Source organism: Ovis aries, chromosome 4, assembly GCF_016772045.2.
Source record: "Ovis aries strain OAR_USU_Benz2616 breed Rambouillet chromosome 4, ARS-UI_Ramb_v3.0, whole genome shotgun sequence".
In the NCBI taxonomy this organism is placed as follows: Eukaryota; Metazoa; Chordata; class Mammalia; order Artiodactyla; family Bovidae; genus Ovis; species Ovis aries.
In genome coordinates, this window is record NC_056057.1 from 97927792 (window position 1) to 97948206 (window position 20415).

The following is a 20415-nucleotide window of genomic DNA, read 5'->3' on the forward strand; positions in this document are numbered from 1 at the left end:
TGTGGAAACAGTGACAGACTTTATTTTCCTGGGCTCCAATATCAATGCAGATGGTGACTGAAGTCATAAAATTAAAAGACGCTTGCTCCTTGGAAGAAGAGCTATGATAAACCTAGGCAGTGTATTCAAAAGCATAGATCGTTTTGCCAACAAAGGTCTGTATAGTCAAAGCTATGGCTTTTCCAGTAGTCACATATGGATATGAGAGTTGGACCATAAAGAAGGCTGAGCGCAAAGAATTGATGCTTTTGAATCGCTGTGCTAGATAAGACTCTCAAGAGACCCTTGGACAGCAAGGAGAACAAACCATTCAATCCTAAAGGAAATCAACCCTGAATGTTCATTCACTGAAAGGACTGAAGCTGAAGTTCCAATACTTTGGCCACCTGATGTGAAGAGCTGACTCGCTGGAAAAGACCCTGATGCTGGAAAAAATTGAGGGCAAGAGGAGAAGGAGGCAACAGAGAATGAGATGGTTGGATGGCATCACTGACTCAATGGACATGAGTCTGAGCAAATTCTGGGAGACAGTGATAGACAGAAAAGCCTGCCGTGCTGCAGTTCATGGGGTTGCAGAGAGTCAGACACAACTTAGCAAATGAACAAGAAATAAGACAATTGTCTGCTTTCAAGAAGCTTGTAGCTAAAGGGAGATAAGAGACGTAAATGTTAAAAATACAAGTCAGTAAATCATATATTACAAACAAATTCTTGCCAGCTTGAATTTGCAGAGAGATTCTAGCTATACGCCTGCTATCTTGACATAGAAGTTCCTGGGTATGGCTCATGTCTGGAATGTGGACAAGGTTACATGCAAAATTTGTTAACTAGGAAAAACTCACCCAGGCCTGAAGAATTTTTTTAAATTTTCAAATATAAATGCCATTCTTTCAAAACAATATGTGCTGGTGAAATATTGCTTGATATTTTTAGGAGTCACTTTTCTCTCTTTGGCCACATGCTGTTCTCAAGCTTTACGCTCAAGCTCTCTGGAACACTTCAAACATGGGCATCTTCAAATTAAAGCAAGAGAATTTCTATTGCATCTTCAATACTAGATGCCAAGAAAATACCATTTTACCCTATAAGGCCAGCTGCATACAGCAGAAACTAACATAATACTATAAAGCAACTATTGCCCAATAAAAATTTTTAAAAATAATTAAATAAAATATGCAACCCATTTATTTTTTAGTCCTTGCCACGAAGCATGGCTCTTGCTAGTATCAAGCCCTAAAGAAACAAACAAACAAAAAAAAGGAATGAGGATGATACCTCTGGCGATCCAGTAGTTAAGAATTTGCCTACCAATGCAGGGGACATGAGTTCAATCCCTGGTCCTTGAAGACCCCACATATTGCAGAGCAACTAAGTCCATGGGCCACAGCTGCTGAGTTCTCGTGCTCTAGAGCCTGTGTTCCACAACAAAAGAAGCCATCCCAGTGAGAAGCTCACACACCACAACTAGAGAAAGCCCGTGAGCAGCAACAGAGACCCTTGCAGCCAAAAAGAGATTGGATACAGTCCTTCATTTTGGTAGTGCCTGACTCTTTGGGACCCCATGGGAGCCTACCAGGCTCCTCTGTCCATGGACTGCTCCAGGCAAGAATACTGGAATGGGTTGCCACACCCTTCTCCAGGGGATCTTCCTGACCCAGGGATTGAACCCAGGTCTCCTGCATTGCAGGCAGATTCTTTATCATCTGAGTCACCAAATTTTTAATTAAAAAGAAAAAAGGAGTAAGGAGGGTAGAATGAGCAAAAGTGAACTCCTCGTGAAATCAGGCCTGGGTTTAGCAAAGCGTGCTTCCCCTCACCTCCTCTAGCACCCAGCCCAGGGCCCATCAACAGCCCAGACCCTCTGCTCAGTTCGATACTGAGCACAGAGTCAACAGCTCAGGTACCTGCACCTTTCCTGGATCTTCGCATCTACCCTCTTTGAGGGAGTCAGCTAAGCACAGGTTCAGTGGGAAGTCTCTACAATGACACTTAAGAGGACAGCGAGGCAGAAAAGCAGGAGCAGTGGGGATCGCCTGCCTCTGTCCCAGACTCAGAGGCAGCCTCAGAGAGCACGTGGCCCCGCAATCTGGAGCCCCCTGCCTCCCAGCACTCGCAGCCAGGCAGAGGGGACGCCAGCAGCACGGCCTTGGGTGCTGTCAACCGGTCTATTTTGGTCCTCATCGCACATCACTGTGTTTAAACTTACTTCCCTTCTTATAACCCCGGGCCCTGCCCTCTGCCCTCAAACAGGGAAACAAGATGCCACCAGATAAAGTGGGAAAAGCTACTGAGTTCCCTGAGACCAGCAGTGCACCTACATAAATATATTATGTACTGAGTGTAGCTGAGAAGGGCTGGTACAGAGGCGTGGGGCAGGAGTAACACAAACCCTGTCATCTCTGCGGGGCTCTGAGGGGGTAAGAGCTCATCAACACCTATCCTGCCCCTCTTCCCTCCCCACATGGTAGACAGCAACGCAAGCCCTTCTGATTAGCTGCCCTGACACCCACGGGCAACCCAGAGTAGCCCCATTGTGCCCCAAAATTGCATGGTGACTTTGCGGCTGGAGACCATCTTTGGAGCTGAAATCCCAGAATCCCTCATTCAGGAAGACTGGCGTGAATGGCATCTGTGCCAGACAGACCGCTCAACTCATCGGAGGACCCCAGCTTCATGGGAGCCTGGTGACCCTTCTATAGCAGCACACAGCAGGGCTGGGGGTTGAAGGGGTCTGGGAGGACTTGAAGCAGTTGGGTATTTTTCTCTCTACACAGTGCTCAAACCAAACATCCTGCTTCCTAAAGTTTCCATAGTAAAAGCACAGAGTGCCTAAAAGTTTTACCAGCAGCCACATCTATGTCTCCTGGGCTTAACAGGGGCCACTAAGTGACAAAGCGTCCCTGCAGAATGCAGAGCACTGGATGCAAAAATAACTCATTTTATCCCCACATACTGTAAAGAGGGGGAAAGTACCACTACTTGAGTAGCTCTTAGGTATTAGGCTGCTGGCATTTCAATTCAAATATCTCCAGCATAAATGTGTGAAGCAAAGGTGTGACTACAGGGAGGGCAACCTGCCACCCCCTGGAGAGGGACCATCCCACCTAACGTCTCATCATGAGAATTACACAAATTTCTCTTGAAGGCTCTTTGGACCAAGCAAAACCTCACTAGTGGCCAGATCCTACCTGCAAGCCTAGACTGTGCAGACCTGTTCCTGCGCACAGGACACAAAATTAGACAAACAATACTTCTAAAGGGCAAGGTCAAAATTTTAATCCCCATCTCTCAGCTCAGGGTGGGGCTCATTTCACCAGATCACTCTGGTTTATTTTCTTGGGCTCCAGAATCACTGTGGCTAGTGACTGAGCCATGAAATTAAAAGACACTTGCTCCTTGGAAGAGTAACTATGACAAACCTATAGCATATTAAAAAGCAGAGACATCACTTTGCCAACAAAGGTTCGTCTAGTCAAAGCTATGGTCTTTCCAGTAGTCATGTATGGATGTTAGAGTTGAACCATAAAGAAGGCTGAGCATTGAAGAATTGATGCTTACAAACTGTAGTGCTGGAGAAGACTCTTGAGAGTCCCTTGGACAGCAAAGAGATCAAACCAGTCAATCCTAAAGGAAATCAACCCTGAATATTCATTGGAAGGACTGATGCTGAAGCTTCAGTACTTTGGCCACCTAATGCAAAGAGCCGACTCATTGGAAAAGTCCCTGCTGCTGGGAAAGATTGAGGGCAAGAGGAGAAGGGGGCGACAGAGGATGAGATGGTTGGATGGCATCATTGACTCAATGGACATGAGTTTGAACAAACTTGTGAAGATTGTGAAGGACAGAGAAGTCACGTGTGCTACAGTTCATGGGATCACAAAGAGTCAGACATGACTGAGCAACTGAACAACAACACTGTGTTGAGTGTTTCCACATCCTTGAAAGATAAGCTATGACCAACCTTGACAGCATATTAAAAAGCAGAGACATTACCTTGCTGACAAAGTTCTGTCTAGTCAAAGTTATGGTTTTTCCAGTAGTCATGTATGGATGTGAGAGTTGGACTATATAGAAGGCTAAGAGCCAAAGAATTGATGCTTTTGAACTGTGGTGTTGGAGAAGACTCTTGAGAGTCCCTTCGACTACAAGGAAATCAACCAGTCCATCCTAAAGGAAATTAGTCCTGGATATTCATTGGAAGGACTGATACTGAAGCTGAAGCTCCAACATTTTGGCCAACTGATGCGGAGAAATGACTTATTGGAAAAGACCCTGATGCTGGGAAAGATTGCAGGCAGGAGGAGAAGGGTATGACAGAGGATGAGATGATTGGATGGCATCACTGACTCGATGGACATGAGTTTCAGCAAGGTCCAGGAGTAGGTGATAGAGAAGCCTGGTGTGTTACAGTCCATGGGGTCACAGAGTCAGACATGACTGAGCAACTGAATTGAACTGAACACTGAAAATGGGACGAACACACCTAGAAGAGGAACAAGCTAATGCCTGGAACAAAGGCCTGTGATTCTCCTCTGCCAAATTCTACTTCTGCCTTTATTCTGATCCTACTCTGTAATCAGCTGCATATGACTCAACCTTCCAGGCCCATGCTGTTTCCATTGGAAAATAGTAGAAATTTCCTAAGGCAAGGTGAATGCCTGGATGTTTTCAGAATAATCTCAAGCAAAATGTTCAAGATAGTATGTTTAATTCAAAACATGAACCACTTGAAAAATGTAAAAATCTATATGTGGGTTTTCTTGCTTCTTTACCAAGCTTCTGCCAGATCCCAAAATGAGCTCCTAAGTCTACAAATGGGACCAGCGGTAAATAGCATAGTAAGCAAGATGATACTGCCAGCAACACAGAGGCCATATAGCTACTGGCCATCTGGTCACCTCTACCCACAAATCTATGTGCACCTCAATTCACCACATCCAGAAAAGACCACATCCTGTCCCTCAACCAAGTCTCAGTTTAGAAATCTGTAGTTCAGTGAAGCGGGGCCACCTTTCACCAGCTGCCCAAGCTGGATGCCTGCAAGACGTCCCCAACTCCCCTTCCCCTCCCTCCCACCACCTTCATTACCGTATTCACCATCTGTCAACTCTAACACCCAGGGACCTGTCAAATCTGTCCCTTTCTCTCCTTGGCCACCACCTCTGGGTAGCCGTCTTCCATGTCTTCTGGATTACCATAGTAGCATCTGATTCTTTCCCCACACGGTCCCACAGGGATCGTTCTAGAATGCAAAGCTGGTCTTGTTGCTTCTCTCATTTGGAAATCCCCAAGGCCTCACCACTGCCTGCTGGATGAGAGCCCGATCTGGACGCTTCTCCTTGCCCTGGCGCAACCTCCACCAGTGTTTATATCTGGTCCACTTCCCAACCTGTGCTGTGGGCGCTCGGCCCTCCATGCCTTGTCCATGTTGCTTGTTCCCTCAGGGCACCTCTGGCCCATGTGATCACGAGGCCAGTCCTGCTCTCCCTTCAAAATACCTTTCAAAGCTCTGCTTGATGCTGCCCTCCTCCAGAAGACTTTCACCATGTCCTGCTTCATATCTACATGGGTGCCCCTTCTTACATCTTCACAGAAGTTCCTCTGCATGCACAGAGCTTATGTCTCACCATCCTGTGTTTAATGATCTAGAAATGTGTGTACTGTGGCCACACCAAGCTGTGTGCGGGCTCTCCCATGCAGGAACTGAGTCTTTCATCTCTTTCCAGCCAAACTCCTGCATCATGCCTAGCACATCGTAGGCACTCAAGAAATATTAACTAATTGAGGGATTGATCAATTCATTGGTTAAATAGTCCTTAGCTCACATCTACCTACAGTACGTAAATATATACACATGGACCAAAGTAGAAATGACAGCTAGGGAAGGAAATCAAGACCTTTTGCCTATCTTTGTGATCCTTGATTGGGCTTCCCAGGTGGCACTAGTGGTAAAGAACCCACTTGCCAATGCAGGGGATACAAAGCATGTGAGTTCAATCCCTGGATCAGGAAGATCCCCTGGAGGAGAGCACGGCAACCCACTCCAGTATTCTTGCCTGGAAAATCCCACAGACAGAGGAGTCTGGTGGGCTACAGTCTATGGGGTTGAAAAGGGTTGAACACGACTGAAACGACAGCATCTGCACATTCACATGGTCCCCGATTAACATACTACCGCCAGGAGCAGGACCCCCACCCCCAGCCTCGTGCCCAAGCCTTTGGACTATTGCGTAACCATTCTCTCCCAGGCTTCCTGCTATCCCACGGGCATTCTCCTCTCTGACCCTCTGTGAGCTATTTCCATCACTAATCACTCTTCATCAGATCAGCAAACACACAGGAGCTGGTAAAGGTGCGATGGTGAGAGGCCTAATCTGAGACACTCTTCCCTCTTACTTGATTTTCTCTAACACTGGATGTAAATAGAGCCTTTTTTCTGACGCTCACCTGGTCCTTTACTATGCAGGGCAACCTTCATCGTCACGTCTGGGGCTTCAGGTCAGAAACAGCAAGGGCCTATTGTGGCTTGAAAGAAAGAGAAATCGAGGCTGAGCCCAGAGAGGGAACTCGCTGAAAGCGATTCAGCGACCCTAGGATTAGAAGCCGGGGCTCCCACTTCCCTGATCAGCACATAATACTTCTTCAATTGCTCTGAAAATGAAAACCTCAGGATTATTTTGCAGGAGGGGGATAAAAAAATAAGCCTCAAGAAGCTGTAGCCATATTTCCCACAAGCTCCATTCAGAGGGCACCGTAACTTACATAAATGATTTCCTATTACACTGAAATTGTCACTGCAATATAACCAGGCTGCAGCCTCCTTGAGGTGTTATCTTTGTTGTTTTTCTGTACGGATCCCCCAGAAAAAAAAGTATCAAATACAGTCTGAGCGGGAAAACAAACCACACAGCACCCACGGACCCAGGTTCCCCTTCCGCATGACTCCTTCTGGGAAAGACCAAAGAGAAGGCTCCGAGTGGTCCCCCTTGGGCCTGAGCCATCTTCTACCCGCCTGTTCCCAGAGCTCCACTGAGTCCCAGGGAACAGGACTCCCTGTGAACGTCAACAGTTGATGAAGAAATGAAGTGGCAATTTCCCAGAATGCCTGGGAATCAATACAAGCTGTGGTCGGGGTTTTCCTTTCAAAGGGTGACTGCCACACCCCTCCAGAGTCAAGAGGGACAGAGCTCCAGTGCTTGACTTATAACGCCTTCATGATGGCAAGATATGTTTAATTTTAAACTCACCGCACTTGGGTTTGAACTCAGCTGGGACTTGATTTACTGCTGATTCATCTCCCCGATCCCTATAATTCTAAACCCGGTCGCCAAACAGTTTAATGCTGGTAGAGCCACCGGTGCTCTGTTCTATGAATGGGCGTCAGGGGAATTATGTTAGTAAGTGTGTGATAGCAACTGCTATTCACGTTGAGAAGGAGCACGGTGCTTGGGCAAAGCGTGGTGAGGCCCTGTAACTGGGCACGTAGGTTATCAGTCAGTGTCCACAGGTGCTAAAGCCAGGGACCACAGGGGTGCTACCCCAGCCCCACCCTGACCCATGCATGCGTGCACACACACAGACACGCAAGCACACACACACCATTACCTAGGCAAGACAAATACTAGGCAGTGAAAGGCTTCCCGTGGGAAATGCCTAGCTTTGCTCTCTGGGTCACTACCCAATGGTAGAAACCATGGATTTATAGTCTAATTAGAAACCGTCAGCCTCTCCGGGGTAGCAAAGTTTCTTCCCTGAGAGAAAATGTGTTTCAACCATCCAAAATTTAGGGAGCTGTATCTTAATAACTCACGCCTTTTTTGTTAATTCTGAACATTTATCTTTGCCAGTTACATTGAAGTCTCTTATTCAATAAGTGTAGCTGAAAAAAATATATTGAGAAGGTGAATGTCATTACTCACATATCTTGCAGACATCCATCTTGATCTATTACGCGCAACCGGAAAGTGCTACTTGTTGGAAACGCTGCCACAAACCTGTCAGAACTGCAGTCACACTCCTAAAACGGTCCTTTTAGAAAACATACATCTGAAGGCACCAGGGTCACCAGCGTCTCATAGCAATTCACAGCCATTTCTGAGATTCCCAAAAGCAACTGACAAGGATAAGCAGAAGCCAGCACCTCACCAGTCCTTGTTTTAAGAGCACAGTCGAACCAGTCCATTCTGAAGGAGATCGGTCCTGGGTGTTCTTTGGAAGGAATGATGCTGAAGCTGAAACTCCAGTACTTTGGCCACCTCATGCGAAGAGTTGACTCATTGGAAAAGACTCTGATGCTGGGAGGGATTGGGGGCAGGAGGAGAAGGGGACGACAGAGGATGAGATGACTGGATGGCATCCCTGACTCGATGGACGCGAGTCTGAGTGAACTCCGGGAGTTGGTGATGGACAGGGAGGCCTGGCGTGCTGCGATTCATGGGGTCGGAAAGAGTCGGACAAAACTGAGTGACTGAACTGAACTGGCTGAAATCTGTTCTGTTTTTTCTCCTCCAGACTAAACTGAAACCTGAAAGCTTCCAGATGAAGGCCAGTATATCCCAAAATGCTTTCTGGGGAACACTCATTCTAAGAAATGTCAACAGGTTTAAATACACCCACACAAAGGGATCCCTCCATTGAAAAAAATGATTGGCTAAGAATAGGGCCTCCCTGGAGGCTCAGATGGTAAAGCATTTGCCTGCAGTGCAGGAGAACAGGGTTTGATCCCTGGGTTGGGAATATCTCCTGGAGAAGGGAATGGCTACCCTCTCCAGTATTCTTGCCTGGAGAATTCCATGGACATGGGAGCCTGGCGGGCGACAGTCCATGGGGTCGCAGAGTAGGACACGACCGAACTAACACTTTCACTTCTTCACTTCAAGAATAACTAACCAGGATTCTCTATAGCCAAACTCCTTTGCCTTTAATGTGCATCTTGTATCTCCAAGAGGAGGACATAGCATAAAGTGTTTGCAAGACTTACTTGGCCACGAATGCATTTTCCATGGGGCGGAAGTGTGGGGGGAGCTTGTCTTTGGAATGCTCTAATAAATGCAGTTTGGTCATCTCTCCCAATATACCAGGATCTAAACCCATAGCAGGTTTTACATGGAGAGCAAGAATTCAATTCTGTGTGCATCAGTGTGACAAGACCATGGCACCTGCTGGCCTCCAAACCACCACCACCCAGAACACTCTAGGGTGACTGATGGGTTCAGCCTGTGCTAGTCTTGGTTCATCTTAATCTTGTGAAACAGCCACCAGCCTTGATGTGGTTCCAGCCAGCCCCTGCCAGGGAGCAGGCACCCTCCAGGGCAGCTGGTTTTCACCTCCCTAGTTTTCTCCTTTATAGACTGTTCCTTTGCTCTCTGCCTCCACTCATTCATTCTTCCTACTCAGCAAATATTTACTGACTGCTTCCAGTAAGACAGGCCCTAAGCTGGGTACCAAGTATTCAAGAGACGTAAGAAACAAGCCCTGTCATCTAAAGGCACAAAGAAATCGGTAATTTCAATGCTATTTTCATCATTGCTATGGCCATCAAAAAGTATGAATCAAGTTCTGATTACACAAGAGAATGCTTCAAGCAGGGGCTGGTTCTGACCCTCTGGGAGCCAGAAACCTCAGGCAGCCGTGCTAACACAGATGTTGTCTCAAAGCCAGTGAGTTGCTCGCATCAATCAGTGGTTAAGGGCAAGTGCATTTAGGGGAAGAAGACAGGGGTCAGTATCTAATAGTGAAGAGAGTGGGGATGGGGGTCACAAGCACAGTGTGACCATCAGACTTTTGCTCCGCCAGACCCTAGAGGAGCTTACCTTGTGGCTCAGTGGTACAGAATCTGCCTGCAAATGCAGGAGATGCTGAAAACGTGAGTTCAATCCCTAGGTCAGGAAGATCCCCTGGAGGAGGAAATGGCAACCCACTCCAGTATGCTGGCCTGGAGAATTACATGGATGAGGAGGAGCCTGGCGGGCTACAGTCCATGGGGACCCAAAGAGTTAGACTGACTAAGCATGCATCAAAGAACATGGGTTGTTAAAAAAGCGGGGGGACTGCCCCCAGGCAGTGACCTATGGAAATATTTTATGCAGAAAGGTCCCCTGTTGCTTTATCTGCCAATGTTTACAATATTTTTTAACTACTGGGAGGGGGCAAAGGTCATTTGTATCTGCCTCCAGCTTCCCAGCGGCTATGCCCCTCTGGCCCCACCAAGAGAAGGGTCTGAACTCGTTGCACACCAGCACGTAGAAGGCATAGCTTTGGTCAATAAGCCCTAGAGGTCAGGAAAGCCTCTTGAAACCTGGCTGGAACACATTCTTCATGTAGTTCCTCAGGGGTTTAAATTGGGTAAGCCATAGTCTGCTTGGCTCTTTCAGCCAGAGTCATGATTCTAGCGGCTTAATGATGCCTTATTGGAGCAGCTGCTGCAGTTCACTGACTGTTCTGAGGAATCACTTCTTCCTTATATGGAACCCATTATCATAGACCCCAGAGTATGTATCTGCTCAGATCATTGAGCCCCACCTAATACCCCACCCCATCCCCAGGTCTGAACTTCAACCCCTTGCGGTGCTTGCTCCCTGCCAGAGCAGCCCTAGAGACACCTTGCCCCATTCATTCCTCTGCTCCTAAAGTTTCTGCTCCTTTTCTTCCTTCAGGGGTGAAGGTCAAGGTCCTGCAGGTATAACACCTGCAGGCCTACTGTAGGGGAGCCACGGATACCCAGGCCCTGGGCCTGACCACACAGGCTCCAGCATGACCTGCCATCATGACCCCAAGGGGCAAGGGAGTTCCCACCTCGTGGGGTGAACAGTGCCCAGGGAGATGCAGCAGGAAGGACCCAGCAGGTAGACGGATGCTGGCCATGCCTGTCCTCCAGGCTCTTCTGAAACCATGTTCCCACCAGGCTTCTCTTGGTACATCCTGAGAGTCTGAGCCACCAGCTGTTTCCTGGGGGCACAGTGGTTGGCTTGGTAATATGTCATTCTTTGTATACTTTTTCCCTCCCTCTCCTCTCTTCTGCCTCAGTCTTGCTGCCCTGGGATTCTACCCCTCAATGAAGAGTCACCACATCAGCTTTTGCCTCAGGCTCTGCTTTCCAGGGAATCCAGGCCAAGACGGGGGGTGGAGAGAAAGATAAGGGTGTCAGGCCCTGGGTTCTACATTGCTTACACCAGAACAATCCATCTAGCATCTGTTCTGTGCATTAGAATTCCATTGCCTTCTTAGAGAATTCCACTGCATAATGTGGCGCTAGTGGTAAAGAACCCACCTGCCGATGCAAGAGACATAAGAGACATGGGTTCAACCTCTGGGTTGGGAAGATCCCCTGGAGGAGGGCATAGCAGCCCACTCCAGCATTCTTGCCTTGAGAATCCCACAAACAGAGGAGCCTGGCAGGTACAGTCCATAGGGTCGCAAAGAGTCGGACATGACTGAAGGGACTTAGCTTGCATGCACGCAACTGCATAAACATTTTTAAAATCACGGATCTAGACCAACTCCGTAACTTTATAAACAGTAATACTGAAACATAAGGTGATTTTTCCCAAGACCCCTTTGCTGGTAAGTGACAGGGCTAGGATCATCTACATCTGTCTCCAGTCATGTCCAACTCTGTGTAACTCCATGGACTGTAGCCCGCCAGGCTCCTCTGTCCATGGGATTCTCCAGGCAATAATAGTGGAGTGGGGTGCCATGCCGTTCTCTGGGGGATCTTCCTGACTCAGGGACTGAACTCATGTCTCTTAAGTCTCCTTCATTGGCAGGCAGGTTCTTTACCACTAGAGCCACCCTGAAAGCCCTCTTCAAAACCTAGCTTTCCCCCCAAACACCAGTGCTCTTTAACCAGGGGGACACACCAGCATCATCCAGGAACCTGAGAAAATATACACCTCCTGGATCTCACCACTGTCTGAGAACCTCTCAGCTGCCTTGGAAGGACAAGGGCCAAACATTGAATCTGGAGTTGAACTGTCTGCCCACCTGGCAAAATTCTGCTTGAAACCCTAGTGTCTATATAATCAGCAGAACCTAATACTTCTCATGATAATTCAACTGAAACTTTTTTTTAAATATAGATTCTACTCCTTCTTTCACAGACAGGAGTAGATGAATGAAAGTGCTTGTCAAGTCTGGCATCTCTTGGGGGAGTCCCAGGGCCACAGCACATTGTGTCTACTTCCTGTGGTTTTCCCAATGCACGATCATGTATTTAAAGGCTCTGAGAAGTCCTGCAACAAAGAACCCCTTTTCGCTTTGCTCTTAACACTCAAGATTTCTCAAACTTCTTTGGCCATGGAAACTTTGTGTATGTGTAACACCTATTCACAGAGTACACTCTGTGAAATTATGCTCTATTTTAGGTATCACCTTCAGGAAGCAGGACTGAGATGAGGAGGAAGAAAATCCACTTTAATCGTCTCTGCAAAGTTAGCTGGCATTCCACGCAGGCTGGTTCAATCCCACATTCTGGGCCCGCCTCTCTATCTATTCCCTCCAAGAGAGGAGAAGCAAACACCCATCTCTCCTCAGCTTCCTGTCCTTCCTCTCGACCTCTGGGCCAAAGCCAAGGAATGGCTTGCTTCCCCTCTGCTTCCCGGCCCCACATTACCCAGAGGGAAATTCAGTTGGGCTCGTAGCAGAGGCTGTCAAACGGGAACCTGAACTTGAGCAGAGACTAGGAGAGCCTCTGACCAGCTCTGGTTTTTCTTTCCTGCAATTTCAGTGACCTTGTCCTCCACTGCTCCTCTCCTCGCACTTCCTAATGAAAATCCTCATCCCTGGAAGACCTCGGGAATTGATTCAACGAGTCTGTGTTCAGCACATCGACTGCGGAGACGATATCCTCTTAGCTAGTGATCTGTTTTGTGTTGGAGTGACAAAACATTCCAAAATCCAATTTGCTGTTGCGAATCCTGGTTCATGGAGAAGGCACCGTGAAGAGGGCGGCGGGCAGCCAAGCTGAGCCAGCAGAGAAGATGCTCGACGTCTCGCACACACGTGTCGGCATGAGTCTGAGCAGGCCCACGGTGGCAGCCACTCCTGCTGTGGCCCGGAGGGGTAGTGATGAAATCCAAGGGCACCCTTCTAGCCGCCTCAAGTTTAGCAGAAGCTTCACTCACTTCAGCGTGGAGGAGAAGCCAAATAAATAACACACAGAATGAAAGTTTGTCTTCTGGAGAGACAAAAAACAAACTAACCACAAGCAGATCACCTGTGGATGCTCTCTACAGTATTCAGGCCAGAGAGACCAAGTCAGGTAGCTTAGGCCCGATTTCCAGGTGGGACAGCGCCCAGCTGGATGAATGGGCTCCATCAGAGCCTTGCTGCCGACATTTCTCAGAATTGGGATGTCCTTCCTGGCTAAGTGCTACACTTACCATAAGTCTGTACAATGACCTTCCCCACCCACAGGCCATTTGCACCGATTTCCAATGAATCTCCACTCCAACACCATATGGTCTAGGCCCCCAGCACATCATGACATCCACAAGCAAAGATTCCTTTCTTGCCTCTGGCTTCCAAGATCTGGAACCCTAGGGTGGCTAATCAATGAATAAGGCAGCAAGTGGTAAGCACCTACTGTGTGCACACTTCCCAAAGAATGAAAAGACCATGCACTGTATAGCAGAGGGGCCTTGGGCATTCATTCCATCTTAGTTCCCAGACTACCAAAATGAGAATAAATAATCCCCACTTTACTGAATGATTTGAAGGATTAAATGAGAGTGTGAAGCAGCCACTGGGAGAACTAGACTCCTACCAGCATAAGACTCACAGCCTCACAGAGTCAAAAGCAGTGATCAGGACCGCACTCATTCACTCCTCCTTAGGCTTTTCCCAGGATGAAATAGGAGCTGCCAAATGAGACAAGAGTCACCCTCAGGAACTGAGCACTCTGCCAGAATGATCCTCGAAATTTCACAACCAACAGCAGTCAAGGATAAGGCCCAACCCTATTTGGTGATAGGGGAAGTCGAGGTTCAAAGAATGAATAGATTTACCTGGGATCACAGAGGTGGTCCAAGAGAGAAACCAGATATTCTAAACCTTGCCCCAGCACATTCCCCACAAACCTCCCCATAGCTTGCTAAAGATGCAAACAGCACAGTGACAAGGGGCCAGGTCAGTCTGCCTGGGGTTGAGACCTGACTCCACCCCTACTAGCTGTGTGATCCTGGATAAAGTCCTTACCCTTCCCCCAACACTGCCCCCACCTCAGGTTTCTGGTGGAGGAAATGGGGATAATAACAGTGATTGTCCCTCCAGGCTGTTACAAGGAAGACATGGGCCAACCTGTGCAAACCCTTAAACGATGCCTCTACCAAGTAAGTGCTCAGGAAATTCTAGCCACCATTATCATTACTAATTATTATTTTTTTTTCATTCTGTTATTTTCACAAGGACAAATACATCCTCACAGCCTCTTCTCTGTTGAGGCTGATGTCACATGATCCTAAGCACAGAGATGCAGGGGTTCATGCAGACTTGGCCTGGGACTCAGGAAGCTTTTCTTCCAAGCTGCTTGGTCCCAAGCAGGGAAGCAGCCTCCTCTTTCAGGAACAAGGCCCCTGCTCTGGGAATTAGGACCCCTGCCTCCCTCCACTTTAAAGATCCCTCGCTTACCACTAAGCAGCAGAGCCCCCTTCAGCCTCCCTGCTGACTTCACCTTCCTGCCACAACTGGAAGGCTAGCTGTGACCTGGGCAGTGAGGAGGAAGGAAGGAAGAGCCGGTCAGCCCGGACCAAGAGAGAGGATCAAATGGGGGTGCAGGGTGGAGAGCAGTCGGGTGCATACCTACTAGACAGGTAGCCTCTGCAGGGCTCCTCTAGCCCAAGCCTTGCTCCACGGAACCCATAGGGCAATTACCCTAATCACGTGCATCTCCGCCACAGCCGTTTGATTTATTAGTGCGCCGTCTTTTTAAAATGCCGCTCTTAAATATAAATAACACTTAATCATCCAGCTGTCGTTAAATTCATGTTATATTGATTTCTTGGAGTGCCACAAATTTGAGGGCGAATGGGCTGGCGGATGTGTGCACGAAGCCACGAGGTGGATTGGCAAGGGGAGGGGTGGGGATGGGAGGAAAGTGGCGGGGCGGGGGGAGGAAGAGGGGGTGTCAAGGGAGGGAGGTGAGCCCTGCTCCACTGCCCGAGGGTCCAAGCCGGCTTTACATCGGGCAGCGCTGGACACAGATGAAGAAGAGGAGAAGAGAGCCGAGAAAGAGTAGCACGCGTGTTGCATCCCAGACGCATCCCAGCCTGGATCTCGGCGGGTTTTCTGCAGGGCAGACACCCTATCACAGCCCCTCGCTGAAGCCACCCCAACAGGTCTTGAAGTGGCATTGTCTGTGAATTGGCTTCTCCGGGTGAGGATGGGGAGAAAAACGACTGAAAAATGCCCCCTAGCTGGCTAGGAGGAGAGAGATGGGCGGCGATTTCTTTTGCATCAAAGCTTAGGGATAACTAGGAGCTAAGAGCGGGTGATTTCCCCGCCCCCTGAGCGCTCTCTCCACTTCAGGACCGCTGCGGCGCTAGAAAAACACAACCCTCCCCCCCCACCCCGACTTAATTCCCAGCAGCCTTCGTCGTGATTAGAAGGGTCGGGAAGCCAAGTGTAGGAAGACTCTGCGGCGCAGACTTCCCTGTCTGCGAGGAACAGCGGCCGCGGGGAGGGAGAGGTGCAGAAACGCAGAAAGGAAACAACTTGGCGGCCTCGGATTTCTCCGGAAACGTTTGCCCGAGCGTCGGTGGGCATCCAGAATGATGGGCTGGGAGGACAGAGGCGAGCCCGGCAGTAGCTGGATCCAGCGAGAAGGAAGGGCTCGCCGGCAAGCCACGCCGCGCGCCCACAGCAGACAGCAGAAGCGCCCGGAGCACAGCCCCGCAGCAGCGAGGGTCTGCAGAGAAGCTAGTTGGACTCCCTTCCGAGCAATGAGGAAGCCCCTCCCCCACCCAGAGAACTTAACTGGAAGGCTACTGTTGGGCTGGTGGAGAGGGAGAGTGACAAGGAACGTGACATGCTCCAGGGCTGGGCCAGAGAACCAGGGAAAAATGAGATGTACAGCGAGCTTTACACAGATGTTAATTAATGCCTGCTTTGTCCTAGAAACCAAATTGGTACCTAACACTAAGTTCCGAAAGAGTGGGGATTTTTTGAACCCACGTTAAAAAAAAAAAAATGTTAAGCTTGTCACCAGCATAGTGACTGCTGGCTTGGTGTGAATGTGATGGATCCTGAGGCTGCAAATAATCAAGAAAAGAAAGTGGTTGGGGAAGGAAGCAGAGAAAGGGGCAGAGATTTCTCCTGGAAGGCACATAGACCTTTCTGGAAGCTTGGACCCCACCTTTCTGTCCTTTTAAGGTGCCCTGAGGGAATGTTTACCTGGGAGCCACCCACTGTCGCTGGTGCTCCCTATTTCTGAAGAAAACCATGTGCTGCTCCACACATACGTAGGACCTCCCTATCCACGCACACACAGGGCATGCGTGCGAAATGTTAAGGCTCTCCCGTAACCTCAAAGATATAGAGATGGGTCCCGCTGTCAACCTTTGTTATGTGGTTGAAAGAGGTGACCACATATAGCAAGGCTTTTTGAGAAGGCGCGCGTATATCTAGGTGCGTGTACACACACCCACCATTCTTAAAAAGGGAATAATATCTCTTTTCCCGACTGGGTTCTCCCCATTGTGAGAGCTTTGCTTTATTCCATCTATCCTTTTCAATCAATCAAAGAGCAGCTCACACAGCACACAGCGGGGAATACAATCTCCCTCTGGGGGATGTCTGGTTCTCTCCTTCCCAGCCTAACCGGAGACCTTTGCAGGAGCTGAAAAAAGTTTGAAAATAGCAGAGAGATGGGGGTAGGAAGAGGGCCCTTTAGTTCAGCACCCATCTTCAGTATTTACAGAATCAGCCCAATCCTGTGCCCAGCACTGAAGCCCACTTGTTCGAAAGAATGTTGCCTCCTTCCCCCTAATGTTCTGGAAAACACCCAACATATTTTTCCCACTGGTGGGTTTGCAGGACACACTGAACACATGATCTTGTATAGAGAGTACAAGCTGATTCCATTTCTTGCCAAGTTGCCCAACAAGCTATGCCAAAAGGGACAGCTCCAGAAACACAGAACCTCGCTAAATCTATATTCAACTCCCAACTGCTGTTGTAATGGATCTCACATTCTGCTCCCTACAACTGAGCCCTGAACGGGTTGGTCTTTGATCCCCAAATGGGAACTGTGAAAAAAAAAACAACTTGGGGAACCCTATCACTTCCCACCTCCTCCAGAAAAAGTTTGAAAATGGGCAGCCTGTGACACTCCAGCCAGGGAGGGAAAAAAAAAAAAAAAAAAAGGACAAGCTTAAGGGAGATAGAGCCTTGAACCACAGGCGGTTCCACATGTCGGGAGCAGCCTGGCTCTGGGAGACGCTGCCAGACCCAAGAATGCCTGGCCTCTTTGTAGGGTGGGCACTGTTGAGGTGGTCATGAAGGTGGTGGTGGGGGGACCCTCCTCCCTTCCTGCAGTGCGCCCTCTTCCATCTCCCTTCTAATTCTATTTCTCAGACACACAGCTCGAAAGGCATGTGGCAGGTGTTAGGCGCAGGCAGGGGAAAGCAATCCTCATGTTTCCCCGGGCACAGTGCAGCGGAAAGGCTAGGGAGCCCCCGGCGCGTGTAGGATTGCTGTTGCCCACTGACTGGAGATACTAGTAGGTTAGACCTTCTACGGAGGATCCGGCCCCATACAGTCTCTCTAGACCAGCCACACACCCAAAGCGATGCTTAAGCCCCTTCCTGCCTGAAACCCCGGCGCATTCCCGGGAAAGCAAGCGTTGCCTCGCTTCAGAAAGGCGGTTGTGCTGCCTCTTACTGGGGAAACGCAGTGCCTGTTCCATACGCACCGCCCTACAGAACTGCAGCCCCATCCGCCTCTGTGGCCTCCTCCCCGTGCGCGGGGCCACCCCTCTCTCCAAAGATCTGTCTGAATATCTGTCGGTCCGTCCCAGCGTTAAAACCCCCCGGTGCGCCAAGGCCACGGAGCAGAGATTACCAGGGGCGGGTCTCCCAAGACCATGACTTCTCTGTTTTTTTTTTTTTTTTTTTTTAACCAGCTAGGGATGCCAGTGGCTGGGAACTAGGTGGGGGGGGGGGGGGGGTGGATCGCTGCCTCAACCTGGCCAGCCGGGAGGGAGAGGCAAGAAGGCACAGAATCCCACCGAAAGTCCCGGTTGGCGAAGTCTGAGTCCCAGAGCGTCAGAGGAGAAAGAACACGGGAAATACCTGCTCCGGCCGCGCCGCAGCTACGTGGGTGTCCAGGTGGGACGTGGACAGGTGCGAATGCGCGGCGTGTGCCTATGTGTACGTGTGTGTGTGCGCGCGCGTGTGTGTGTGTGTGCGTGCGTGCAGGGGGCTGGCTCCGGGGCAGCCCAGGACTCCGGACCGCGCGGGTATCTCCGCCCGCGCTGTCCTCGCCCGCCCGGCTCCTTACCTGCAAGCGCCGCTTTGCCTGCTTCAGCTGGAGCGCCGCATTGACACTGCAGATGGTGCTGGGGCCGCTGCCTCTCGCCCTCCTCTGAACGTGTGCGTGTGCGCGCGTGTGGCTGCCTCCTCCAGCCCAGCCCCGAACCAACGCGAATACTCCACCGAGGCGCGGGGAACCCAGGGGGGGAGACCAGGGAAGCGGAGGGCGAAATCAGAGCCTGCGGGACTTGACAGCTCCTCCGGCGGCGTCCAGGGTGGGCGGAATGTCCAACAGAAAGGTCGGGAAATGCGGCTAGCTTCCAAGCACCCCTTTTCCCCGAGATCCCGAGCCCCGAAGCCCGAGCAGCAGCGGTGGCAGCTCTCGGGGGCTGCGGTGGCGACGCGGGGCCGCCCCCCTTCGTCCCCACCCCCGCGGGCTGAATGTCCTTGATGCCAAGCGGGCACGGCGGCGTCACTCCGCACCGCCCATGCTCGCCCGGTCGGGCCGCTGCCCGGGCGCGGCGAGAGCGCCGGGGACCCGCCGGGGAGCGCTGTCCGCGCCTCTGCGCGCCTCCCTGGGCAGCGGCGGCCACCCCCCGGCCACCCGCGGTCGGCCGCGCCGCGGCTGCCCCCGCCCCCGCCCCCGCCGGGGGCCGGGCCGGGCCGGGCCGAGGGGCCGGGGCTGGGGGACCGCGGGAGCCGCCGGCTGCTCCCCGGGGAGGCGCGGGGCGGCGGCGCCGGCCGCTGGCGCTGCGGCGGCGGAGAGCGCGGCCGCGGGCCGAGCCGGGCCTCCCGGGCGCGCCCCCGGCCCCCCGGGCGGGCTGCTCGCAAAGTTTGCAGGGGGCAGGGAGCGGGGCCGCCGCTGGCTCGGCCGCCGCCGGAGCTCCCGGGCTGCCTGCTGCCGCCGCGGCTCGCTGCTGCTGTGCATTGAAGCCCGGCCAAGCGCTGCAAAAACTCCAGCTGCCTGGCGCTCTCTGGGTCCTCCTCTCCTCCCTCCCGCCCTCCCCGCTTCCCTGCCTCCCTCCCTCGCCGTGCCCCCGCCCCTCCCCGCCGCCCGCCGCCGCTCCCTCCCTGGCTCGCGCTGGCTGGCTCGGAGCTCGGCTGACAGCTAGACCGCCCGAGAGCGGCCGGCAGAGGGGGCAGGGGGTGCCTCCCCGCACCCAGCGCCCGCGCCGCCGCCTCGTCCGCGCTCTCCGCTCCCACGTTGAAGGAGACCCGCCTGGTGCCCTCGGCCCGCACCAGGAGATCCCGCCGGCGGCGAGGTGGGGCGGAGGGGCGCGTACTTGGTGGCACGGGAGCCGGGCGCGCCCGCGAGATGGGGCACACAGCCGCCTCCGGCAGGTCCGGGTATGGGCGCCAACGGTCGGAGGGACCCCCATGTGCTCAGAGCCAACACACCGACACAGGCACCCGTGCGCCGAATCAGAGCCCCGCCCCAACACCCAGCGGGGAACCTGAGGATGCGAGGCTTGTTTCAGAGAATGTGGGTGGTCAGTGGCCCTTTTTTCCCTTGCTAACCTGACTTCTCTAGTCCTGTTCCTTTTGAGGCCAACCTGGCTCCTCTCTTCTTGAAAACCCTAGATCCTAGACCAGAGCAAAAACAGACAATACCAACATCAGGGTGGTTTCTGAAGTCCAAAGAAAACAATCAAGACGTTGCTCAGGTTCAGAGATCCATGGGGCAGGGAGCAAATATGGAAGTGAGCAGCTCTATCCCTGAAACCTCTGTCTGCATCCTCTCAGGACTGTGCCCCATCCAGCAAAAGAAACTGCAATTTCCACACTTAATTTAGCCCGAGACATCCGCGTGTCCCTCCCTCATCCCGGCTACAACCTCCACCCACCGCACCAAAGTGGCACCATCAATTCTGCCCTCCAGGGACCTCCTCTCATGGGCAGCCATCAAAGATGACCCTCAAAAGGAGCCCATGGTTTCTGGCTTCCTCTCTCC

The 20415-nt window shown here is 51.3% G+C and overlaps 1 protein-coding gene across 3 annotated transcripts in view; it reads right to left on the minus strand.

The window, feature by feature from the left end:
• Window positions 1–19062, minus strand: part of PLXNA4 (plexin A4) — a 499413-nt gene extending 480351 nt beyond the window's left edge. For all 3 annotated transcript variants that reach the window (XM_012177152.5, XM_042248843.2, XM_042248844.2), the window contains exon 1: window positions 18493–19062. The gene's annotated coding sequence lies outside the window, so the exon portion shown is untranslated. The remainder of the gene's footprint in view (window positions 1–18492) is intronic.
• Window positions 19063–20415: the final 1353 nt, after the last annotated feature.